Source organism: Rhinatrema bivittatum, unplaced genomic scaffold (genome assembly GCF_901001135.1).
Source record: "Rhinatrema bivittatum unplaced genomic scaffold, aRhiBiv1.1, whole genome shotgun sequence".
NCBI lineage: Eukaryota > Metazoa > Chordata > Amphibia > Gymnophiona > Rhinatrematidae > Rhinatrema > Rhinatrema bivittatum.
Genome location: NW_021820345.1, coordinates 903,025 through 930,714, shown reverse-complemented (window position 1 = coordinate 930,714; position 27,690 = coordinate 903,025).

Sequence of the window (27,690 nt, the reverse complement as noted above, 5' to 3'; positions counted from 1 at the left end):
GAGGACACAGCAGCAGCAGGAGGAGGCCCAGGAGGACACAGCAGCAGCAGGGGGAGGCCCAGGATGACAGGACACAGCAGCAGCAGGAGGAGGCCCAGGAGGACACAGCAGCAGCAGGAGGAGGCCCAGGAGGACACAGCAGCAGCAGGAGGAGGCCCAGGATGACACAGCAGCAGCAGGAGGAGGCCCAGGAGGACACAGCAGCAGCAGGAGGAGGCCCAGGATGACACAGCAGCAGCAGGAGGAGGCCCCAGGATGAACATGCAGCAGCAGGAGAGGCCCAGGAGGCACACAGCAGAAGCAGGAGGAGGGCCCTAGGATGACACAGCAGCCGCAGGGGGAGGCCCAGGAGGACACAGCAGCAGCAGGGAGGAGGCCCAGGAGGACACAGCAGCAGCAGGAGGAGGCCCAGGATGACACAGCAGCAAGCAGGGGAGGCCCCAGGATGACACAGCAGCAGCAGGAGGATGCCCAGGATGGACACAGCAGCAGCAGGAGGAGGCCCGGAGGACACAGCAGCAGCAGGAGGAGGCCCCAGGATGACACCAGCAGCAGCCCAGGAGAGGCCCAGGATTGAACCGCAGCCAGCAGGGGGAGGCCCCAGGATGACACAGCAGCAGCAGGAGGCGACCCCAGGATGACACAGAAGCAGCAGGAGGAGGCCCAGGATGGACACAGCAGCAGCAGGCGGAGGCCCAGGAGGACACAGCAGCAGCAGGGGGAGGCCCGGAGGAACACAGCCAGCAGCAGGGAGGCGACCATGGAGGACACAGCAGCAGCAGGGGAGGCCCAGGATGACACAGCAGCAGCAGGGGGAGGCCCAGGAGGACACAGCAGCACATGGCTTTTGGAGACATGAGAGGCAACATTACGCACCACACAACCAGCATTAACAGCCCTTCAGCAGACCGGTCAATCCTACAGCACACCTGGCCAGAATGGTGCGAGCCCTGAGAAACAGAACGTGGCAGACAGCAGAGTGGGGCAGGCGGATGCCGTTGAGCAGGTGGGTGGGAGGAGCTTTGCATGGTGCTTCCAACTCCATCTCGACGGCACTGCCCCTCTGTGGGGAAGCAGGGCAGCGGTTTGCATCCTCTTCCATCTCGACGGCACTGCCCCTCTGTGGGGAGCAGCCAGCGGGACATCCTCTTCCATCTCGACGCACTGCCCCTCTGTGGGGAGCAGGCCAGCGGGACATCTCTTCCATCTCGACGGCACTGCCCCTCTGTGGGGAGCAGCAGCGGTGCTCCTCTTCCATCTCGACGGCACTGCCCCTCTGTGGGGAGCAGCCAGCGGACATCCTCTTCCATCTCGACGGCACTGCCCCTCTGTGGGGAGCAGCAGCGGGACATCCTCTTCCATCTCGACGGCACTGCCCCTCTGTGGGGAGCAGGCAGCGGGCATCCTCTTCCATCTCGACGGCACTGCCCCTCTGTGGGGAGCAGCCAGCGGGGCATCTCTTCCATCTCGACGGCACTGCCCCTCTGTGGGGAGCAGCCAGCGGGACATCCTCTTCCATCTCGACGGCACTGCCCCTCTGTGGGAGCAGCCAGCGGGACATCCTCTTCCATCTCGACGGCACTGCCCCTCTGTGGGGAGCAGCCAGCGGGACATCCTCTTCCATCTCGACGGCACTGCCCCTCTGTGGGGAGCAGCCAGCGGGACATCCTCTTCCATCTCGACGGCACTGCCCCTCTGTGGGGAGCAGCCAGCGGGACATCCTCTTCCATCTCGACGGCACTGCCCCTCTGTGGGGAGCAGCCAGCGGGACATCCTCTTCCATCTCGACGGCACTGCCCCTCTGTGGGAGCAGCATTGGGACATCCTCTTCCATCTCGACGGCACTGCCCCTCTGTGGGGAGCAGCCAGCGGGACATCCTCTTCCATCTCGACGGCACTGCCCCTCTGTGGGGAGCAGCCAGCGGGACATCCTCTTCCATCTCGACGGCACTGCCCCTCTGTGGGGAGCAGCCAGCGGGACATCCTCTTCCATCTCGACGGCACTGCCCCTCTGGGGGAGCAGCCAGCGGGACATCCTCTTCCATCTCGACGGCACTGCCCCTCGTGGGGAGCAGCCAGCGGGACATCCTCTTCCATCTCGACGGCACTGCCCCTCTGTGGGGAGCAGCAGGGGACATCCTCTTCCATCTCGACGGCACTGCCCCTCTGTGGGGAGCAGCCAGGGGCATCCTCTTCCATCTCGACGGCACTGCCCCTCTGTGGGGAGCAGCCAGCGGGACATCCTCTTCCATCTCGACGGCACTGCCCCTCTGTGGGGAGCAGCAGGGGACTCCTCTTCCATCTCGACGGCACTGCCCCTCTGTGGGGAGCAGCAGGGGACTCCTCTTCCATCTCGACGGCACTGCCCCTCTGTGGGGAGCAGCAGCAGCGGGACATCCTCTTCCATCTCGACGGCACTGCCCCTCTGTGGGGAGCAGCCAGCGGGACATCCTCTTCCATCTCGATGCACTGCCCCTCTGTGGGGAGCAGCCAGCGGGACATCCTCTTCCATCTCGACGGCACTGCCCCTCTGTGGGGAGCAGCCAGCGGGACATCCTCTTCCATCTCGACGGCACTGCCCCTCTGTGGGGAGCAGCCAGCGGGACATCCTCTTCCATCTCGACGGCACTGCCCCTCTGTGGGGAGCAGCCAGCGGGACATCCTCTTCCATCTCGACGGCACTGCCCCTCTGTGGGAGCAGCCAGCGGGCATCCTCTTCCATCTCGACGGCACTGCCCCTCTGTGGGGAGCAGCCAGCGGGACATCCTCTTCCATCTCGACGGCACTGCCCCTCTGTGGGGAGCAGCCAGCGGGACATCCTCTTCCATCTCGACGGCACTGCCCCTCTGTGGGGAGCAGCCAGCGGGACATCCTCTTCCATCTCGACGGCACTGCCCTCTGTGGGGAGCAGCCAGCGGGACATCTTGTTCCATCTCGACGGCACTGCCCCTCTGTGGGGAGCAGCCAGCGGGGATCCTCTTCCATCTCGACGGCACTGCCCCTCTGTGGGGAGCAGGCAGCGGGCATCCTCTTCCATCTCGACGGCACTGCCCCTCTGTGGGGAGCAGCCAGCGGGAATCCTCTTCCATCTCGACGGCACTGCCCCTCTGTGGGGAGCATAGCAAGCATGCGTGGACCATGCATCCTCTTCCATCTCGACGGCACTGCCCCTCTGTGGGGAGCAGGCAGCGGTGCATCCTCTTCCATCTCGACGGCACTGCCCCTCTGTGGGGAGCAGGCAGCGGGACATCCTCTTCCATCTCGACGGCACTGCCCCTCTGTGGGGAGCAGGCAGCGGTGCATCCTCTTCCATCTCGACGGCACTGCCCCTCTGTGGGGAGCAGGCAGCGGTGCATCCTCTTCCATCTCGACGGCACTGCCCCTCTGTGGGGAGCAGCCAGCGGGACATCCTCTTCCATCTCGACGGCACTGCCCTCTGTGGGGAGCAGGCAGCGGTGCATCCTCTTCCATCTCGACGGCACTGCCCCTCTGTGGGGAGCAGCCAGCGGGGCATCCTCTTCCATCTCGACGGCACTGCCCCTCTGTGGGGAGCAGCCAGCGGGACATCCTCTTCCATCTCGACGGCACTGCCCCTCTGTAGGGAGCAGCCAGCGGGACATCCTCTTCCATCTCGACGGCACTGCCCCTCTGTGGGGAGCAGCCAGGGGACATCCTCTTCCATCTCGACGGCACTGCCCCTCTGTAGGGAGCAGCCAGCGGGACATCCTCTTCCATCTCGACGGCACTGCCCCTCTGTGGGGAGCAGCCAGCGGGACATCCTCTTCCAATCTCGACGGCACTGCCCCTCTGTGGGGGAGCAGCCAAGCGGGACATCCTCTTCCATCTCGACGGCAACTGGCCCCTCTGTAGGGGATGCAGCCCAGCAGGGCACATCCTCTTCCATCTTCTCGACGGGCAACTGCCCCTCTGTAGGGGAGCAGCCAGCGGGACATCTTCTTCCTCTTCCTCGACGGCAACTGGCACCCTCTCGTAGGGAGCAGCCAGCAGGGACATCCTCTTCCCATCTCGACGGCACTGCCCCTCTGTGGGGGAGCAGCCAGCGGGACATCCTCTTCATCTCGGACGGCACTGCCCCCTCTTGGGGAGCGCCGGACAGTCCTCTTCCATCCCCCTGCCCCTCTGTGGGGAGCAGCCAGCGGGACATCCTCTTCCATCTCGACGGCAACTGCCCCTCTGTGGGGAGCAGCCAGCGGGACACTCCTCTTCCATCTCGACGGCACTTGCCCCTCTGTGGGGAGCAGCCAGCGGGACATCCTCTCCATCTCGACGGCACTGCCCCCTCTGTGGGAGCAGCCAGCGGGACATTCCTCTTCCATCTCGACGGCACTGCCCCTCTGTGGGGAGCAAGCCAGCGGGACATCCTCTTCCATCTCGACGCACTGCCCCTCTGTAGGGACGCAGCCAGCGGGACATCCTCTTCCATCTCGACGGCACTGGCCCCTCTGTAGGGGAGCAGCCAGCGGGACATCCTCTTCCATCTCGACGGCACTGCCCCTCTGTAGGGGAGCAGCCAGCGGGACATCCTCTTCCATCTCGACGGCACTGCCCCTCTGTGGGGAGCAGCCAGCGGGACATCCTCTTCATCTCGACGGCACTGCCCCTCTGTGGGGATGCAGCCAGAGGGACATCCTCTTCCATCTCGACGGCAATGCCCCTCTGTGGGAGCAGCCAGCGGGACTCCTCTTCCATCTCGACGGCACTGCCCCTCTGTAGGGAGCAGCCAGCGGGACATCCTCTTCCATCTCGACGGCACTGCCCCTCTGTTGGGGAGGCAGCCAGCGGACATACCTCTTCCATCTCGACGGCACTGCCCCTCTGTAGGGAGCAGCCAGCGGGACATCCTCTTCCATCTCGACGGCACTGCCCCTCTGTGGGGAGCAGCCAGCGGGACATCCTCTTCCATCTCGACGGCACTGCCCCTCTGTGGGGAGCAGCCAGCGGGACATCCTCTTCCATCTCGACGGCACTGCCCCTCTGTAGGGAGCAGCCAGCGGGACATCCTCTTCCATCCCGACGGCACTGCCCCTCTGTGGGGAGCAGCCAGCGGGACATCCTCTTCCATCTCGACGGCACTGCCCCTCTGGGGAGCAGCCAGCGGGACATCCTCTTCCATCTCGACGGCACTGCCCCTCTGTGGGGAGCAGCAGGGGACATCCTCTTCCATCTCGACGGCACTGCCCCTCTGTAGGGAGCAGCCAGCGGAGACATCCTCTTCCATCTCGACGGCACTGCCCCTCTGTGGGGTGTGCATCACAGTGGTGGTTGGGTGTACCTGCCCATACCCCGTTTATGGGCATGTTGGTCCCCTCAGGGCCCCTTGCCACGTCCGATGGTCCGCTGGGTGGTGGCAGTTCTTAGGTGGACGGCCCCTGCGGCCTCGGGACACTGAGGGACTTGGCTGGGGCGTTGAGGTTGCCGACGATGAGGCCTGCACGTCCGGCAGCCGCTGCAGAATCTGCATCAATGGTGTTGAGCGTGCCTATGCTCCTGAGATGCTGTTGCCTGCACTTGTGAGTGCTGCCGTCATTAGTGGAGTCTCGCCTCTGCTGCCTCCATGCTCGCCTCAGGGCACGCATTCCAGCACTACCTGTTGCACCGTTGCATCAGACACTGGTTCGGCTGTGTTGACAGGTGGCGCTGCTGGCGGTTCCTCCGGGCCGGGGGATGTCCCGGCCATTGCTGGCCCAGCTCCGTGCAGGGCTGCATGGGGACATCACGGTGTGGTGGGATGGGCGGGGTAGCCACTGAGCTCCCCGGGATGGCTGCCCGCAGAGGAGTGGGGGGGGCCCCACTCAAACTCCTCAAAGGCCTCGGTCAGGGTATAGGGGCTGCCTGGGGGTGGCATTGAGGCCTGCACCTCCTCCTCCCTCTGACCACTGTGTTTGTGCATCAATATGGAATGGCCTCGTCATCATGGGTGGCCGCCTCAGCCCTGGTGGATCCCTGCTCGTGCCTGGGCCCTCCCAGCTGGCATCAGAGGGCTGCTGCCTGGGACCAGATGGCTCTGTAGGGAGATTGGGGAGAAAGAGGATATACCGCATCAGTAACACAGCTTTTCTGTTATATTAGTGTTATGTCAAACAGGGGCCGTGAAGAACAAACAAGCAGTCCGTCTTGCGCACCGGTTCTGAACGTTCCAGATACCGTACTAAAAGCCTACAGATGTTTAAGTGGCCTAGAAGGCGGTAGTATTCTGTGTCCTTGCGTCTATCTAGGGACAGTAAGGAAATGGACTGATTCAGGTGAAACTCCGAGACTACCTTTGGCAAGAAGGAAGGAACAGTGCGAAGCTGTAACGGGACTGAGATTGGCTGCTGGTTTCCACTAATTTTCTTCTGGTTCACAGTGTTTCCAAGAAATAAGATATTCTAGCCTGTTGCATCATTTCCGCAAGTCCAAAATTTCTTGTACTTCATAGAGTGTTTTTCTTCAGAAGACAGTTCAGTGGGCTTTGGAGAGGACCAGAGGCTTTAATAAGGAGGCATGAAATACGTTGTGTACCCTTGAGGTAGCAGGGAGTTTAAGTTGGTAGGTTACCGGCCCAATCTCACGTGAAATGGGCCCATGAATCGGGGTGCCAGGTGGAGAGAAGGAATGTGATGGCATAAGTGTTGCATACTCAGCATACAAGATCATCCACAGCAAAGCGTGGGACTGGCCTGCTCCTGGCATCAGAGATTATGTGGCTGGTCCGTGCCCAGAGATTTTGGAGTTCTTGTGCTGTCAGTCAGGCTGCCGGACATGGCACAGAAAGTGGAAGAGGTAATGGAATTCATAGATCCCATCCGTAGATCACATGGAAAGGGGAAGAGACTGTGGTGCTGCACACATGATTATTGTGGGAGAATTTGGCCCACAGGAGGATGGCCCAGTCATCTTGACTTTCGTTGGCATATAGGCATAGAAAGGTTTTAAGGACTTGATTAATCCTCTCCATTTGCCTGTTGCCTTGCAGGTGGGTAGGCCATGGTAAAATTAAGCGTAATGCTGAATTTCTGGCAGAGCTCCCTCCAGTACAGGGCCATAAATTGGACGCCGCTGTCAGAAAGGATATGTGAAGGCAGTCCGTGTAACCTGAAGACATGCTAGACATCTTGGAGAACATGTCTACAATGACCCATTTCATAGTGAAGCCATGTAAAAGAGGGAGATTCACAATGAAATCAGTGGACAGGTGGATCCAGTGTTCCATGGGGGCTGGTAATGGTTGTAGCAGCCCCCAAAGTCAAGCATGCTTAGGTTTATGCTGCACACAGACAGGGCAGGCGTCCACCTACTTCTTCACATCTGATTTCACTTGTGGCTACCAATAATGGCATTAATGAAGGTTGAATGTACAGGTTACCCAGGGATGCCCTGCCAGGCGAGAGTCGTGAGCCCATTTTCACACTCTCTCTTGTACCCTCTTGGGCACTACTGTCTTCCCGTGGGAACTGGGATAGTGCATGCGAGAATAATTCTTGCTTGATCAATGATGCCACAAGAGCTTTCCTTAATGTCCTCTAATTGAAAGGATAGGGAAAGCGCATCTGCTCTTAAGTTCTTGGTTGCTGGTTGGTAACAAAGCTCAAAGTTCAAAGGGTGGAAAAAGAGTGACCAGTGTACCTGTCTAGGGTTCTTGTTGGGCTTGTTGTTGATCCTCCAGGTTTTTATGATCAGTCATAGATTGTGATCCAGTGCTTGGCTCCCTCTCAGAGATGATGCCACTCCTCCAAGTCCAGCTTTACTGCTAGAAGTTCACAATCCTCTAACATGTAGTTCTTCTCAGATGGGGAGAATTTCTTGGAGGAGAAGGAGCTAGGTAAAAAGGTCCCTTCGGCACTGTGTTCACTGAAGACAGACCCAACCCTGAGGGTCAAGGCATCTACCTCCAGGACGAAGGGGCGCTCCGAGTTTGGATGTTGTAGACAAGGTCCTTGCAAAAAGGCCTGCTTACAGGCCAGAAAGGCCTCGATGACTTCTAGAGGTCAATTCTTAGTGTCTGCACCTTTTCTAGTCAAGGCCATGAGCTGGGTGGAATAGCCTGGAATGAATTAACAATAGTAGTTCATGAACCCTGGGAACCGTTGTAGAGTGCGTAGATCGACTGACTGGTTGAGGCTAATCTAGAATAGCCTTCCATTTCGCAGGTTCCATCAGGAAACCTGTGCAAGAGATGATGTACCCCAGGAATGGGAGTTATTCTTGCTCAAAGAGACATTTTTCGAGCACAGTGTAGAGCTGGTGGTCTCAAAGACTTTGAAGAACTTGCCTGATTTCCCTTCGATGAGATTCCAGGGATTGCATGTAGATAAGAATATCATCTAGACAGACTATTATGGAGAAAGGTCTCGAAAAATGTAATCGATCATGTTTTGGAACCTAGTTGGAATGCTACACAGCCCAAAGTGCATAGCACAGTATTCATGGGGTCCATCCATATGAAAAGCCGTCTTAGTCATCCCCTCGCTGGATATGAATGAGATTGTAAACTCCTCATAAATCCAGCTTGGTAAAAATCTTGTGGCCTTGTATACAGTCGAAGAGTTCCGAGATAAGAAGACGTGGATAGCGTTTTTTTAAGTGATGGTGTTAAGGCCTCAGTAATCAATATATGGCCAGAGTGTTCCATTCTTCTTGGCTACAAAAAGAAGCCTGCCCCCAAGGGAGAGGAGTATGGTTGGATAAAGCCTCTTGCCAGGTTATCTTTAATATACTGCGACATAGCCTTGGTTTCCAAAGGTGACAACAGGTAGATCCTTCCCCTCAGAGGCATTTGGCCATGGAGAAGATATTTGCCATAGTCATATGAACAATGTGGTGGCAGGGTTTCAGCACTTTTCTTGCAAAAGACGTCCACGTAGTGGGCGTATTGTAGAGGCAGACCTGGTATGGTAGCTGCGAGAGTCAAGTAGACAGAAGGCTGTACTGGAGTGAGGATGTGGGTAGCATAGGAGGGGGCCCAACTGGGCAAGTGCCAAGGAGGACCAATCGATTGTCATCTAGTGTTGCTTCAGCTAGGGCAACCCTAGGATAATGGGATTAACAGCATGAGGGAGTAAATGAAATGAGATAGTCTTGGTATGAAGAACACTAATATGAAGAGAAAGAGAACTAGTAGTCTCCATGAGCTGGCTAGGAAGAGGATCCCCATAGACTGAGGATATGGTCACTAAGTTGCTTCAGAACTATGAGAGGAATACAGCATTGTCGGACCAGGGCTTGATTAATAAAATTCCCTCCAATGCTGCAATCAAGGAAGGCTTCGGTATGAAACAGGCCTTGTTCCATGGGAATTAAGACTGGGACCAACAGCTGGGGAGAGGAAAATGTTCATCCTAGGGTTGCCTCCCCGGTCAACCTTAGGCACAACAGTTTTTCTGTTTCTTTTGGTATTGAGAAACCATGTGCCCCTGACCGGCGCAATTGAGACAGAGCCCCAACTGCCTTCTCTACAGTTTCTCCTCTGGAGACAGCTTTTTTCTACCCACTTGTATCGGCTCTTTTGGGACTCTAGGGGCAGGCACCGGGGCTGGAGTCAACGGGTGATGGAATCAAGGAGCCAAGGATCATCGATTGCCCTTTCTCTCTCAAGCCCTCTCCTGGAAGCGTCAATTGATTCGTCTGGCCAGGTCAATCAATGCGGCGAGTGACCGGGGAACATCTTGACCCAACTCATCTTTGATTCGGCCGCAAGCCCTTGAAAAATATGGCAGTGAGACTGTCCTTTCCCCAACACAGCTCGGAGGCGAGCATTCAGAATTTGATAGCATATTCTGCCAGTGTGCAGGACCCCTGGTGGATCTGAAGCAGATCAGCAGCCAGGGAGGAGGTCCATCCAGATTCCTCAAAGTCCATGAGGAACTGCTGAAGGAAGTTGGGGAGATTTAGGAGTAAAGGGTTTTCACATTCCCAGAGGGGAGAAGTCCAGACCAGTGCCATGCCACCAAGTAGGGAAACTATATAGGTGATCTTCGAGTGATCCATAGGGAAGAGACTGGACTGTGGCTCGAAGTGCATGTAGCACTGGCTAATAAAGTCATGGCATTCTTGGGGCTTGCACATATAGCGAGGAGGTGCTGGAAGCTGGGATACCGGCCTCAATGTGGAGAGCCCATCAGCAGAAGAAGGTGCTAATGGAAGTGGAATCGGTGCCGGAGACACAGTGTTCATGTGGCAGGTGAGTCGTTCTAGTGCCGCTGTTACCTGGGTCAGCACACCTTGCTGTTCCTGAACCCACTGGGCCAAGCCAGGGATGATCTGGAGTGAGGACAAGACCACTGGGTCCATGGTCTCAGCAAACTGTCAGATTTGTGGATCCTTATTGCTGTAGTAGGTCCTCACCGACAGCTGGCAGACCTATAGGAAAAAGAGATAGATCGGGAGCTTCACTTATACTAGTCCATTTCCCCTTAGGTTCAGCCCTCAGGTTCTGGGGACTGGCAGAGCTTAGGCAAGAGTCTCTCAGAAGAAAGCTAGAGCGCAGGTCCAGAGTCGGGCTTGGGTCCGAGGCAGGCAGCAGGCAGGAGCAATCAATGTCTAGGCTGAGGTCAGAGGCAGGTAGAAGGCAAGAGTGGTTGATGTCCAGGCTGAGGTTAGATCCAGGAGACAGTCCGAGGGTAGGCAAGGAAGGCGAGGAGAAGGACAGGTAGGAGCTAGAGGAGACGAAGCACGTTGGGCTGGAGAGACGAGCAGAGGCAGCAACTCATACAACGGAGCGAAGGTGATCAGTTGCTGAAACATCAATTGTGCTCATATCTCCCAGCACCACCAGAAGAGGTTCCCCCCATGGGGCCTTTAAAGGTAGACATGCTTCATGCACACCTAGGGGGAAGCCTGGACTCAGCTCTTTGAGTGGGAAAACTTTTTCTTCTCTTTCCGAGTCCCGTCGGCTTTCTGTATTTTGGGGTTAGTTATTGGGCGTTGCGGTAAGTCATTCGTTGTTCGTGGTCAATTACTGATGGTGCTGCTTCCTAGTAGCCGCCGGATATCAAACTCGCATCGCATTCTTTTTCCCATGGCGTCATCCAGCTTCCGCCATTGCCCCCAGTGCCCCAGGACTATGTCCCTCACAGATCCTCATGAGGTCTGCGTTTTGTGCCTGGGGCGTCGCATGATATCCGGGGCTGAGAGTTTTGTGTCCAGATGACTCTAAAGGGCCGTCGCAAGTGCCTTGATAAAATGGAAAAGCTGTTTGGCGCCAAAAAGTCAGAACCCTCAACTTCGGCATCATTGACCCCAACCCCCTTGGTATCTCCTCTGCTATTGGATACCTGGCTGTAACTGTGTGTGGGGGACCATCCGATGTTGATTTCTTCTCGTTCCAGCTCTGGATCCTCGCCATCTCCTTTGGCTCCAGGTAAAGACTGGGCTGAGCATTGAGAGAAATCGAGAAAAACATTGCCATCGATCCTCGTCATCACATACGTCCGACCAAGGGAAGGCACCAGCACTGTCTGTACTGCCTTGGAAGCTGACCTGGGCTGAGGAAGCTTCACCTTCCGTGGAACCCGAGGGGCCATGGTGATCCCCACCGATTCCGGTGAAAGGCACAGATCCCCCTTGCAGTTCTGGGGAGGATCTGGTTTCGCCGCCTCTTCCTCCTCAAGCTGTCCTCTTCTCATCAGCATTCAAGGAGGAGCCATCTCCTCCTGAGGAGAGGTGTAAGTCTCCGCCAGAAGACTTTGTTCATGAGAGCTATGGCGTAATCGGTGCCTTTTCAGCTCCTGACCGAGCAGGATTCCAGGCATAAGATGCTGGAAGCCCTGCAATTTATGGACACTCCAAAAGAGGTGATCGCAGTACCAGTCCATGACATCTTTAAAAATTTGGTCGTCCAGCTATGGGAATACCCCATTTCCATCCCACCAGTAAACTGGAAGACTAATACTATCTGATGCCACCTACCATGGGATATGAATGACCCTGGCTTCCACACTAGTCGGTAGTGGTGGAATCCGCATTAAAGATAGCGAAGAGATTGTGGACTCATGCTTCGGCTCCTCTGAGTTGTGAGCACAGAGCCCTGGATGCTCTGGGAAGAAGAGTGTTCCAGGTGTCCATGTTGGCATCCCGGATTGCATGTTATCAACTCTATATGAGCCAATACTCCAGAAACCTCTGGAAACAAGTACAGGATCTGGTGGAGCGCCTTCCACAGAAATTTCAGGAAGATTTCCTGAAGGTGGTCCAACAAGGCCAGGAGTGTGACAAACAAGAGGTCTGCTTGGCTTATGATGTGTTTGAAACAGCGGCGAAAGTGGCAGTGGCAGGCATTGGAGCTTGAAGCATGGCCTGGCTTCGGGCCTCTGGCCCGAAGTACAAGACCATCTTGCAGACCTGCCCTGTACCGGGGAGAATCTCTTCGGAGATAAGATCAAAGAATCAGTAGTGCAGCAGAAGGACTACCATGAAACCCTCCAGCAGATATCTGCCAGCAACTCGGTCCTCTGGAAAAAAAACTGTCAAGGCAAACCTCAAGACGCCTCTTTTACAGGATGCAGAAGTATTATCCACTGGCTACTAGGGCGAAACCCCAGTGGGCGCCAGCTAGGTCAAGAGTAAGGCAGCCATGCACCCCTCGACCGCACCTGGCCCCATATGAGAGCCTTGCCACGGGGTTTTGACTGGCAACGAGGGAGTTTAAGCCAGCAATCCAAGCCAAGTAACGAACCTCCAATGGGGGGGGGCCGTCTACAAATCTTTGCTGACAGATGGCTCTCAGTTACTTCAGACCAGTGGGTCCTTATCCATTGGTCGGCAGGGGCACAGACTGAACTTCCAATGGGCCCCTTCACAATCTCCTCCGTGCCTCTTATGGAGGCCTGCGGCAAACCAGCAAACATTTTGACTAGAGCTCTCCACCCTCTTAATGGCTCAAGTGGTCAAGCCTATTCCACCAAATCAGCGGGGTGACAGATTCTACTCCAGATATTTCCTGATTCCCAAGAAAACTGGAGGCCTTCGCTCTATCTTAGATCTAAGGGTGTTGAAAAATTCTAAATGGGCTCGGGTGCCCTCAGGACTGGGGACTGGCTTTGCTCCCTCAATCTCAAAGACACTTACACTCATATTGCGATCTCTCCCTGCCATCGGAAATACCTCAGTTTACTGGTGTGGGAGGAGCACTATCAGTATTGGGTGCTGCCTTTCAGCCTTGCATCTGCACCCCGTGTCTTCACGAAATACTTGGCAGTAGTGGGAGCTTATCCAAGGAGGCATCGGGTGCATGTCTTCCCCTACCTAGACGCTTGGCTTGTCAAGTGCGACGCCAGGCAGGGAGCGTTATACTCGCTCCACTCCACAATCCGGATTCTGGAGGCCTTGGGGTTTCTAATCAACTACCCAAAGTCCCAGCTGTTTCCATCGCTACAGGCGGACTTCATTGGGGCCAGGTTCAATACAGTCCAGGAGAAGGCTTTTCTGCCCTAGGACCGAGAAATGACCCTGGTGTCCCCGGCAGAATCAATCTCACGCAGCCACCAGGCTTCTGAGCACCAGATCCTGCGTCTTTTGGGGCACATGGCGGCAATGGTCATGTCACTCCTTTTTCCCGATTACACATGTGCAGAGCACAGTGGACATTGTGCTCTCAGTGGAGTCAGCCCACCCAGGACCTTCGAGCTTGCATCATAGTCACCACGCCACTTGCAATCCTTCTTGTGGTGGGAGACCCTGTCCAACCTAGAAGTGGGAATGCCTTTCCAGGTTTTTCCGCCTCAGGTTGTTCTCACTACAGATGCGTCCCATATGGGCTGGGAAGCCCACATTGCAGGCCTCAGCGCCCAGGGTCAATGGTCCTCATAGGAGCAGTGTCTTCAGATCAACTTCCTGGAGCTCCGGGCAATCCGGTACGCTCTATGGGCATTTTGGGATCACTTGGCCAACATAGAAACATAGAAGTGATGGCAGAAAAGGACCCAATAGCTCATCCAGTCTGCCCAGCAAGCTCCCATAGTTATCAGTTTCCCATACTTAACAGTTACTCAGACTGCCAAGGTCAGGGCTCTTATTGGTTTCTGTTTGACTCTAAGTTCCTTTCACCCCCTGCCGTTGAAGCAGAGAGCAATGTTGGAGATGCATTAGAAGTGTAGTATCAGACTTTTTGGTTAAGGGTAGTAACCGCCACATCAAGCAAGTCACCCCCATGCTTATTTGTTTTCCCAGACTGTACAGTTCAATGTCCTTGTTGGTTGTTGTCCGAATCCAATTCCTCTTTTCCCCCTCCCGATGAAGCAGTGAACAATGATGGAGTTGCATCAACAGTATGAAGGCTTATTTGTCAAGGTAGTATCCGCCACACCAGCAAGTTAACCCCATGCCTCTTAATACATTTCCCTCCCCTTTGCCTTTATGGATCCACAGGGGCGGATTTTAAGAGCCCTGCTCGCCTAAATCCGCCTAAATCCGGGCGGATTTAGGCGAGCAGGGCCCTGCGCGCCGGTGGGCCTATTTTACATAGGCCCACCGGCGCGCGCAGAGCCCCGGGACTCGCGTAAGTCCCGGGGTTTTCTGAGGGGGGCGTGTCGGGGCGCGGGCCCGATCCGCGCGGCGTTTTCGGGGCGTGTCGGGAGCGGGCCCGGGGGCGTGGTTACAGCCCGGGGCGGTCCGGGGGCGTGGCCGCGCCCTCCGGACCCGCCCCAGGTCGCGTCCCGGCGCGCGGGGATTTAAGCCTCCCTCTGGGAGGCGTAAATCCCCCGACAAAGGTAAGGGGGGGGGGGTTTAGACAGGGCCGGGTGGGTGGGTTAGGTAGGGGAAGGGAGGGGAAGGTGAGGGGAGGGAACGGAGGTAGGCTGCGCGGCTCGGCGCACGCCGGCTATAGAGAATCGATAGCCTTGCGCGCGCCGATCCCGGATTTTAGCGGATACGCGCAGCTCCGCGCGTATCTACTAAAATCCAGCGTACTTTTGCTGGCGCCTGATGCGCCAGCAAAAGTACGCCAAATCGCGCGGTTTGAAAATCTACCCCACAGTGTTTATCCCATGCCCTTTTGAAATCTTTCACCATTTTTGTCTTCACCATCTTCTCTGGAAGGGCATTCCAGGCATCCACCACCCTCTCCGTGAAGAAATATTTCCTGACATTAGTTCTGAGTCATCCTCCCTGGAGTATCATTTTGTGACCCCCTAGTTCTATTGGTTTCTTTCCAGCGGAAAAGGTTTCTTGTTGATCGTGCATCATTAAAACCTTTCAAGTATCTGAAGGTCTGTATCATATCTCCTCTGCTCCTCCTCTCCTCCAGGGTGTACATATTTAGATTCTTCAGCCTCTCCTCATAAGTCATTTCATGGAGACACCCCCCCACCTTCCTGGTCGCCCTTCTCTGGACTGCCTCCATCCTGTCTTTGTCCTTTTTGAGATACGGTCTCTAGAATTGAACACAATACTCCAGGTGAGGCCTCACCAAGGACCTGTACAAGGGGGTTATCACTTCCTTTTTCTTACTAGATATTCCTCTATCTATGCAGCCCAGCATTCTTCTAGCTTTAATTATCGCCTTATCACATTGCTTCGCCATCTTTAGATCGTTAGACACTATCACCTCAAGGTCTCTCTACTGCTCTGTGCACAGCAGCGCTTCACCCCCCATCGCATATAGTTCTTTCAGATAACCACATCCCAGATGAATGACTCTACACAAGGTAGTTCTGGTGCAAACCGACAACCAAGTGGCGATGTGGTATCTGAACAAGCGGGGGGGGGGGGGGGGGGGAAATGGGTTAATTCCTCCTCTGCCAGCAGCCGGTACAAACCTGGTCCTGGGTTCTCTCGCAAGGCATTCTCCTGCGAACCATATACCTGCCAGGGGCCAAAAATGTAACGGCGGATGCTATGAGTTGGGCCTTCCGCCCCCACAAATGGTCCTTGAAACAGGAGGAGGTGGATCAATTCTTCCGCCTTTGGGGAACCCCAGATATATATCTGTTTGCTTTCCTGTGCAACAGGAAGGTGGATCGCTTCTGTTCCCTAGTCAGGACGGATGGTGGGCTGGCCAGTTTCAGATGCCTTTGCTCATCATTGGGGCACCGGCCTCCTATATGCATATCCTCCGCTTCCACTAGTGTCAAGGATTCTCCTGAAACTTTAGCAGGACTGAGGAATCATGATCCAGATCGCGCCTTATTGGCCACAGCAGATCTGGTTCTCGCTTCTGCAGGATCTATCCTCACGGGCTCCGATCCGTCTGAGAACTGCTCTGGACCTGATCACATAGGATCAGGGCAGGCTGCGCCATCCCAAACTCCAGGCCTTGTCCTTCACGGCATGGATGTTGACCGGATGACCCTGCATGCCCTGGGTCTCTCAGAGAGCTTGTCTCGGGTCCTGGTGGAGTCCAGGAAGCCTTCAACTAGGAAGTCTTACAATCTTAGGTGGAAGAGGTTCTCGATCTGGTGTGAGGGAAACAGTTTGGATCCGTTCTCCTGCTCCACCCGAGACTTCTGGACTACCTGTTGCACCTGTCTGAGGCTGGCTTGAAGACCATCTCCCTAAGAGTTCACCTCAGTGCCACTGGAGCATATCACTGGTGGGATTGGATGGCTTGTCCATCTCAAGCCAAGCTCTCATGGGGCATTTCATACGGGGCTTACTTCAGCTCAAGCCTTCGATCTGATCCCCAGTGGGATCCTGAGACCTCAGTGTAGTTTTGACCCATCTCATGAGGGCACCGTTTGAGCCCCTGAGATCTTGCAACCTGAAGTACCTATCCTGGAAGGTCATCTTCCTAGTTGCGGTCACCTCAGCATGCAGGGTCAGCAAACTTCAGGCTTTGATGTCATACCCACCTTAATCAAAATATTTTCATGATAGGACGCGTGCGCAAAACCACCTTAAGTTCCAACCAAAGGTGGTCACGGAGTTCCATCTCAATCAGTCTATTGTCCTGCTCACCTTTTTTCCAGGTGAACGAGTCCTGCACACCCTAGATTGTAAGAGAGCCCTAGCCTTCTACCTGGACCGGACGGCGGCCCATCGCCAGTCCACGCAACTCTTTGTCTCCTTTGATAGGAACAGATTGGAAGTTGCAGTGTCCAAGCAGACCTTGTCAAACTGGCTGGCAGATTGTATTTCATTCTGCTATGCGCAAGCGGGGACTGCAACTTGAGGGCCATGTCAAGGCTCCTTCTGTACGAGCCATGTCAGCTTCAGTGGCTCACTTGCATGTGGTACCTGTGGATGAGATCTGTAGGGCGGCGACTTAAGAGTTCCCTCCACACCTTCGCCTCTCAATACTGTCTGGACAAAGATGGCCGACGTGACAGCAGTTTCGGTCAGTCGGTCCTCCATAATCTATCAGCCATGAAAACCAACTCTCCCTACCTTGGGCCCTTTCTTCGGGTTCGGGCTGTCTCCCGCTGCGACTGACAGCACCGAGGTTGTTGTGCCCGTTGGCACTTGTTTGGATGCCCGTCGGTCTTGTTTGTTGTTTGGAAGCAGCCTGTAGCTACGTATTCACCCATGTGTGAGGACAACCATCCTGCTTGTTCTGGGAGAAAGCAGGGTTGCTTACCTGTAACAGGTGTTCTCTTAGGACAGCAGGACGTTAGTCCTCACGATACTACCCGCCACACCACGGAATTGGGTTTTTTTTTGGGGGGGGGGGGGGGGTTGGTATTTTATTTTTTTCGCGAATTCTATGTTATAAGACTGAAGGGAGACCCCGCGTGGACGCATGTGTAGTGGCATGCCAGGCATCCTCAGCGGGACTGTCAAAGTTCCAGAAACTTTGCCAAAACGTTTTCTGTGCCGGGCTCCATCTGATGATGTCACCCATGTGTGAGGACCAACATCCTGCTGTCCTAGGAGAACACCTGTTACAGGTAAGCAACTCTGCTGTTTTTGGGCGGGAAGATCTGGGTGAACTGGCAGAGGTATCAGTGAAACGGTGATTTCAAATACGTGCGCAAGTAAGTGTTTTACCTGCCTCCATATTTAAATTGGAGTTATTCTGTTTACATATATTTTTTTCTGCACCTAAAATATACACGCATTTGTTTATAAATATGTAGAGAAATTAAGTGCTTTCATTGCATTGGAAATATTCAAACCACCAGACAAATGGAGAGCAAGATACACCAATGGAAAAATTCCAATTAATGCAGGGGTGTATCAAAATAGATGAATCATCTACAGACACTGAAACCGTGGTAGTGTAGAAAGGATGTTTATTCACTCAAAATAATTATCAGGCAGACATATCTTGTATTTGAAAACGATGATGTAATTCACTGTTAGTCTCCTGGCATGGCCGTTGTTTCGCAGTGGCTGCATCAGGAAGGACAGAGCAGGAGATCAAAAGCCGATCTTCACCAATGTAGTTAACAGACAGCTCTTAGCAGACGTGGTCAAAAATACAAAGTTGCTGTACAGACGGTTAAAGCAACACAGCTGTAAGGAGCTTCAACCGAGAGCGCTATTCAGACTGTCACACGGTTTCTGTGCCTGTAGATGATTCATCTGTTTTGACTCACCCCTGCACTCATTGGAAATATTCCTGCGTTCTGAAGCATGTGTGCGCACTTTTGGGACAGAACTACTTGGTATGTTAAGGACTGTTCAGCTCGCACTCCACACGCTCACTTATGCACACAAATGCAGTGCCACAAATAGGATGGAAAGTTAGGCTGTGTATACGTCTGCGTCAGCGAGCGCGCGAGAATGTGAGTCTGTCAGAGAAAGCAAAAAAGTGTGTGTTCCCCCCCGTCTCCTCACTTGACAACCCACATCCATCTTAGGACGGCCAGAGCTCAAACTTTCCCAGTTACCCTGACGCCACTTCATAAGAACATTGTCCTGGCGACTTTTCCCAGTGGCTGTAGTGATTTTCTTCAGCTAGGAGTTCATAACTGTAAGCAGCAGCTCTCTGGAGGAGAGAGGGACAGGCAGAGAGGAGGGGAGAACGGATAGAAACAGAGTTGAGACAGAGAGGGTGCAGGGAGGTAAGGAGGAGGACACAGGGGAGAGAAACAAGTGGCATGGACGTAAGGAGGGAGCGAGAGGAGGGGCAGGGAAGAGAAGGAAGAGACAAATGAGGCATGAAGGAGGGAGAAGAAAGGGGGACACGGGAGGAAGGAGAGTGAAAGAGGAGGTTATCAGGGAGGAAAAAGGAGAAAGAGACAGAGGGCACAGGAAGGAATAGAAAGATGAGAGCATGGGGATAGAGGGAGCCAGAGAAAGAAGAGGGAGAGGGCATAGTGAGCGACAGGTGGCACACAGGAGACAGGGATGAAAGGCTGGGAAGAGAACATCCAGCTAGGTTTCTAGTTATCTTATACTAAAGGCATTCAAAACATTTCAGTGCACAACTTCTCATAATGGAACAATAAAATCATCTTTACCCAGCGATGCCAGAGTTTCATAATTCTCCTGCATGGTCTCCTTGTAAAGCTCCTTCTGCCATTCTTCCAACATCTCCCACTCGTCCTCGGAGAAATAGACAGCGACGTCCTCAAAGGTTACAGGGACCTGGAACAGGAAGAGGGACCTGCTCAGCACCCACTCAGCCTCAGGCACAGCAGCACAAACTCCTGACGCGCTGCCTCTAAAGTTTGCAGATACTAAAAAGGATTTTCTATGTTCAGTTCGTCTGAGATGATTACTCCCAGGTCTCTTTCCTGCTTGACAGTTGCCAGTTCTTGCTTGCCTAGTTGCTAACTGGCTAATTGATTTTGTGTGCCAAATGCAAGGCTTTACACTTTAATGCACGGAAAGAGCTGCCAAACCCTTAACCATTCTGTTTGTTAAAGTAATCTTTGCCATCCTTGTCTCTCTAGCCCTACCCTGTTATATCTTCTGCAGACAAGCAGACGTATCGTTCAAGTCCGACTGCAGTATCATCAATAAATACTCTGAGAATGAATTGGATGTAGCCGAGAGCCCCACTGATCACGTCTTTGCCTTCACTGCAGGACATGGAGCAGATAAGTTGGTACCAGCAGGCTACAACGCTCAAGAAATCAACTGGTTTGGTGCTGACAGATCGCTGGTGGCTGCTTTCTGTCCAGCAAGTCCACAGAGCTCCAGGTACTCAGATAATCAGGCAGCCACCTCACTCATTTTTGGTAGCTGTTTTAGATTGCTCTGCACCTTTTAAAGTGGCGGTAAGACCGGATGGTTATTGGATTAAATCTGGGAGGAAATGGAGTCAAGAGCAACTGCACAGATTCTTTGGAATTGTCGCAACTGAGACGAGTTTTTCTGAGTTATTTACCTGAATTTCTAATGAAACGGGTAAAAAGCAACACTTTCCTCAGGGTTTGTGACAAAAGAAAACAGAAAGTGCTGCAAGCTTGGAAGAGCCTTTATCAAAGTGCAGGACTCACTCCTGAGGATCAAACTGTCCCAGGATGCTTTGGGGTTCAGGGGACCAATGGGGAAGGGAGAAACACTCTTGATTTAGGAAATGCAAAACAGGAAATGTCCATTCAGAACAATCGCATTGAAGATCTAATGACCTATCAGAGCAAAGGTTACATGACCTGCAGAGAATCTAAGCTAAACAATACATACAACAGGATACAGGGTGGCAGTGAAACACATACAGACTGTGTCTATGGAACACATCCACAATGTTCATCAGAATGGTCTTCATCAACCCGACTCTCTCGAGTTCTGCTGCTCAACCAGATTTCCATGTCTACCGGCTTTCAGCCCTTCTCCCATCTGTCCAGTTTATTTACTGGTCTTCTCTGTTTAATAATGTCAAAAGCCTTACTGAAGTCCAGACGGAAGCAACATCCACTGCACCTCCCTGATCCATCACTTTTCTCAACTCATTAAAGAACTCAGTCAGGTTTGTCTGGCAGGATCTTCTCTCCAGGAAAAGATGTTTGGACTCCTGTAATCTACTTATTTACATAAGAATATAATTTTCCATACTGGGTCAGACCAAAGGGTCCATCGAGCCAAGCATCCTGTTTCCAACAGTGGCCAATCCAGATACATGTACCTGGCTTTAATGTCAAAAATAGCAGTGACTATTTCCTAAGTCAACTTGATTAATAGCCGTTAATGGACTTCTCCAAGAACTTATCCAAACCTTTTTTACACCCAGCTACATTAACTGCACTAACCACATCCTCTGGCAACAAATTCCAGAGCTTAATTGTGTGTTGAATAAAAAAGAATTCTCTCCAATTAGTTTTAAATGTGCTACTTGCTAACTTCATGGAATGCACCCTAGTCCTTCTATTATCCAAAGTGTAAATAACCTATTCACATCTACCCTTTCTAGACCTCTCATGATTTTAAACACCTCTATCATATCCCCTCTCAGCCGTCTCTTCTCCAAGCTGAAAAGTCCTAATCTCTTTAGTCTTTCCTCATAGGGGAGCTGTACCATCCCCTTTATCATTTTGGTCGCCCTTCTCTGTACCTTCTCCATCGCAACTATATCTTTTTTGAGATGCAGCGATCAGAATTGTAGGCAGTACTCAAGGTGCGGTCTCACCATGGAGTGATACAGAGGCATTATGACATTTTCTGTTTTACCATTCCCTTCCTAATAATTCCTAACATTCTGTTTGCTTTTTTGACTGCTGCAGCACACTGAGCCAACGATTTCAATGCATTATCCACAATGATGCCTAGATCTTTTTCCTGGGTGGTAGCTCCTAATATGGAGCCTGACATTGTGTAACTACAGCATGGGTTATTTTTCCCTATATGCATCACCTTGCACTTGTCCACATTAAATTTCATCTGCCATTTGGATGTCTGATCTTCCAATCTTGCAAGGTCCTCCTGCAATTTATCATAATCCGCTTGTGATTTAACTACTCTGAATAATTGTGTATCATCTGCAAATTTGATAACCTCACTCATCATATTCCTTTCCAGATCATTTATAAATATATTGAAAAGCATGGGTCCAAGTACAGATCCCTGAGGCTCTTCACTGTTTACCCTTTTCCATTGAGAAAATTGACCATTTAATCCTACTCTGTTTCCTGTCTTGTAACCAATTTGTAACCCACGAAAGGACATCGCCTCCTATCTCATAACTTTTTAGTTTCCTTAAAAGCCTCTTTTGAGGGTCTTTATCAAACTTCTTCTGAAAATCCAAATACACTCCATCTACTGGTTCACCTTTATCCACATGTTTATTAACCCCTTCAAAAAAAATGAAGCAGATCTATGAGGCAAGACTTCCCTTGGGTAAATTCATGCAAACTTTGTTCCATTAAACCATGTAATTCTCTATGTTCTGTGATTATGATATTTAGAATAGCTTCCACTATTTTCCCCTGCACTGAAGTCAGACTCAGTCAGTTTCCTGGAGCACCCCTGGAGTCCTTTTTAAATATTGGGGGTTATATATTGACCACCCTCCAGTCTTCAGGTACAATGAATGATTTGAATGATAGGTTACAAATTTTAACTAAATAGGTCTGAAATTTTATCTTTTAGTTCCTTCAGAATCCTGGGATGTATACCTTCTGGTCCAGGTGATTTGTTACTCTTTAGTTTGTCAATCTGGCCTACTACATCTTCCAGGTTCACAGTGATTTCGTTCAGTTCGTCTGACTCATCACCCCTGAAAACCATCTCCGGAACTGGTATCTCCCCAACATCCTCATTAGTAAACACGGAGGCAAATAATTCATTTAGTCTTTCTGCAATGGCCTTATCTTCCCTAAGAGCCCCTTTAACCCCTCGGTCATCTAATGGTCCAATCGACTCTCTTGCAGGTTTCCTATTTCAGATATATTTTAAAACGTTTTTATTATGAGTTTTTGCCTTTACCACCAACTTCATTTCAATTTCTCTCTTCACCTGTCTTATCAGTGTTTTACACTTAACTTGACAATGCTTATCCTTTTTCCTGTTTTCTTCAGATGGATCCTTCTTCCAATTTTTAAAGGATTTTTTTTGGCTAAAATAACCTCTTTCACCTCACCTTTTAACCATGCCGGTATGGTTTTGCTTTCCTTCCACCTTTCTTAATGCATGGAATACATCTGGCCTGTCCTTCTAAGATGGAATTTTTAAACAATGTCCAAGCCTGTTGTACTGGTTTAACCTTTGTTGCTGCACTTTTCATTTTTATCAAAGTTTCCCTTTTGAAAATTTAGTGTTAGAGATATAGATTTACAGATTTACATATATCCTTAAAAAAGGATTGGATAAGTTCTTGGAGGAGAAGTCCATTACCTGCTATTAATTAAGTTGACTTAGAAAATAGCCACTGCTATTACTAGCATCAGTAGCATGGGATAGACTTAGTTTTTGGGTACTTGCCAGGATTTATGGCCTGGATTGGCCACTGTTGGAGACAGGATGCTGGGCTTGATGGACCCTTGGTCTGACCCAGTATGGCATGTTCTTATGTTCCCCCTTCCAGTCATTAGATACAATTTGATCATGTTATGATCACTATTGCCAAGTGGCCCCACAACCGTTACCGTTCTCATCAAATCCTGCAGTCCACTAAAAATTAGATTAAAATAGCTCCCTCTCTCGTCGATTCCTGAACTAATTATTCCATGAAGTAGTCATTTATCCATTCAGGAACTTTACGTATCTAGCTTGTCCTGATATTACATTTACCCAGTCAATATTGGGGTAATTGAAATCTCTCATTATTACTGCACTGCCAAATTGGTTAGCTTCTTTGATTTCTCTTAGCATTTCATCGTTCATCTCATCATTTTGGCCAGGTGGACGGCAGTATACCCCTATCACTATACTCTTACCCAATACACATGGGATTTCTACCCACATAGATTCTATTGAGCATTTAGTCTCTTGTATGATCTTTATCCTGTTGGACTTGATACCCTCCCAGACATAAAGTGCCACACCCCCACCAAATTGATCCTCCCTATCATTGCGATATAATTTGTACCCTGATATAACCCATTGGTTATCCTCATTCCACCAAGTCTCTGTGATGCCAATTATGTCAATCTCATCATTTGCTGCTATACATTCTAACTCTCCCATTTTAATTCTTAGACTTCTGGCATTGACATACAGACATTTCAAAGTGTGCTTTTTGTTTGTATTAACAACCTGCTTCTCAGTTGATAGGGATAATTTGGACTAGCTTAGATTTTGTTATTTTATAACTTGCATGTCATCCATAGCAGAAGTACAGTTACGTGGTAGTGTACCTCGGCGTGCGTTTGTGCACGTCAATACTTATGTGCAGACTTCATGCCACAACCTCGACCCACCCAAGCTCCTCCCCTTTTTGTTATCTGTGATTTGTGCACAAGGCAGGGGAGATGCGCGTACCTGCGTAGGTTTTAAAATCCGCGTAGTGTGCGCCAGGCCGAGTCTCGCATGTATCTCCCAGCTCTGGGGCGCATAGGGGTTTTAAAAAAATCATTTGAATGAATGATTTTAAAATCCACACATTTGAAAGTTCAAAAGTATACTCACATTTTGAAAATGCCACTCCATCCCTAGCCCAGGAACGTCTCTTCCAACTGTGGGTAAAATGGCAGACCTGGTGGCACTACACGTGCAATTTTACCCTCATGTAGGTTGAACAGTTACTAAAAATCCCCATTTCCATAGATAAAGCATGTGCAAAAATATCTTTGATAAAGGCCCAATGACTGCTCTTGAATCCCAAATCTCTTTTCATGATTGGTCTGTCTCCTAAAGAAATAAATGGTATAAATTTGGGAAATCAGACAGCCCAAGTCTGGACTATTGACTTCAGGGAAACTGGCAGGTGGGAGCAGGGCAACATCCACAAACTCCCCTCCCCCCAGCCCCCTACTGAAAAATAATGTAGGAGTCAGAATGAAGAAGAGTAGAGCAGTCATGTGAAAATGTACTTACCGTAGTTATTAAAAATGAAAAATGCATTTACAATATCCAAAAATGTCAAGAGGCAGGTTGCACATTACAGACTAACCAATCTGAGGATGAGACTTAAAGGATAGCACAGGTATCCCTCTGAAGATCTGAATTACAATATCCAATCATTTAGAAATTGTTTTAAAAATGGGAGGCTTGTTCCCCTTGCGCTAGCAGTGACCAAGCAGTTTATAGGGACTCCTTAGATAGGATTGTCGCAATCTACTCTCTGAACGTGGTTTTCTGATAAAAAAAGCTTAAAGAATGTGCTTTTAGGTACCACAAAGTACTGTATTCCAGACCAAACGGCAAACTGCAGGGGCTGGGAGATGCGCCCTGCAAGGAAGGGAATGAAAAAATTACCCACAGGAAAAAGCTGAATCAGCCAATCAAACTCAGCAGCTTCCAAACGCACAAACTCTCTCTGTGGGAGACGAGTCCAGGCCAGGAGGACTTGGAGCTGGGACCCAGGATATTTTACAGGGATTAATTTATCAGATAATAAAACAGAACCCAAGGAGAGGTTAGTGACGTTATCGTTGGAGAAGGAAGCTTAACTACAGAGCTCCTGCCCCTCATTCACTGAATCCATCGCCTATATCAACCATTTGTGTGCCTCTGGAGCATTCAAGTGGCTATACTGCCTCATCACCCATCGCAGATGGCAGCAAAGCGAAAAACAGCGGATTTAAAGCAATTTTCCTTTACAAAACATAGCAACAAGGATGAGGGCGAAGATGGCGCCCAGGCCGAAGCAAGTCTTGGCAGCAAGGAGCTGGTAACAGAGCAAGGGCTCCTCTGGCAACGGGCCGGGGTCTCCCGAGCTACCCACAAGAGATGAAATGCGTGGTTGTTTTATGGAGCTCTGCCCTGATATGACGCAGCAGAAGATCGATTTTTTGGCGTCCAGCGCGGAAGTGCGGGAAGACATGGCGTCCTTGGGAGGCTGCGTGGATGATTTCGAGACCCGCACAGATGGCCAGAGCGACTCCTTGAATACGCTTAGCAGAACAACAGAAAAATCTATAAACGGAACAGGATTCTTTGCTAGAAAAGCTGGAAGACCTAGAGAACCGCTCTAGGCAGTGTAATTTGCATATTAGAGGGGTTCCTGAGCTGCCGGAATTTTCGAGCGCCAGGGAGGTGGCGGTGAAGATCGGTGAGTCCCCTCCTGGGCTAATACTACGGAGGACACAGAGCCATTGGAATATTCACCACAAGGAATTATCTTTGAGCGTGCTCATCAGGCATCGTGCCCTAAGCTTCCTAACCGGGCTCGAGATATAATCATCTGCCTACATAGTTACCTGCTTAAGTCTCGAATCTATGAGGCAGCAAGGAGGACAGCAGAGCGGCGCTGGGAGGGTTACGCCATTGCAATATTTTAATGATTTGGCACTGGTAACCTTTCGCAAGCGCCTTGAGCTAAAAGAGGTAACAGAGGCATTGAGAGCTGAAAACATTCCATATCGGTGGACTTTCCCTTTTGGTCTGCAATGTGTACTGAATGGCATTAAGACCTTAACTGAGGCTGTTGATGTCTTTACAAAGGCTAATCTGCCAGTGAAATTCGCAACACCGAAGCCAGCTAACTCTGCGATCCAGACCAACGCCTTTCCAAGATGGCAGCAGGCTGTGAAGGCATTCGGAGGAATCCCGCTCTGCGCTCTCGGCCCAGGGTTGATGGAGCAGTCCTGCGCCACACTAGACTGGGCGAAGTTTTCTCTACTCCTAATTACATCTCCTTTTCTTCCGGACATGACAAGTTTATATTACTTGATTATGTTGCTTGGTGTTTTGAGTTACTGTCCATAAGGGTGCTTATGCTGTACTCATTCTTATCTTATTTTCATAGTGATGTTTCTTTTAATGACTTATGTTCATGCCCCTTTACAGGGAGTGTGGATGGGCCTTCATTCTTCCTTTGACTGTCACTGCTTACCCTGGCAGGGGAGATCTACATGAGGTTTCTGGTAGATCCTATTGTTGAGAGTGGGGTCGAGGGGGAGGGTTATAGAACCGGGTGAATGTTTTTTTCAGCCAAACTATTCATGGAATATACAAGACAGGAAATGCGGATCTTTTGTATGGTACCCCAATTACGCTAGTGGGCTCATTGGAGTGGTCACCTTTTTACTTTTCTAAATGGCTATTCGCATCGTCTATTAACGTTAAAGGCCTGAATACCCAGCGCTTTACCAAGGGCTATCTTCTCAGAGAGCCTCCATTGCTTTATTACAGGAGGCCCATCTGAGAACAAGGCATGAGAAGTTACTATTTACGAAGAGTTTCCTTATCAATATCTTGCTGCGAGCACTTGTGGGGAGAAATATACAAGGAGAGGCATTTCGATATCCGGTCAACTTGTTTTTTGACATTCTATTTCAACTGGCAGACCTGCATGGCAGTTTTTTTACTGCTAAAACTGAGATTTACATTTGTTAAACTTATGCACATAATCGAAACCATTTGTCTTTTCTGCATTCTCTTGGGGAAATCCTATTGACTCACGCTGAAGGGCTCTTGTTGGTTGGGGGGGATTTTAATTTTATTCGATGCCCACATCTTGATTTGTCATCCCCGACACCCAAGTCTCCTCATGGGGGAAGGAACATGCTCTCTACTATAATGAAGCAGTGGAGCTTGGTGGATATATGGAGGCAAAGACATCCTAAGTCACGTAACTATATGTTCTATTCCTCTCCACATAACTCCTATTCTCGCATAGATTATTTCTTGGTGGATAAGTTGCTGCAGAACAGGGTGCATGCTACTGACATAGGTAACATTACATGGTCAGATCATGCTCCGGTCTGGATCGATATTTTTTTCCAGGATGTAGATCCTGGCAGTAAATTCTGGCGCCTGAATGAATCATTA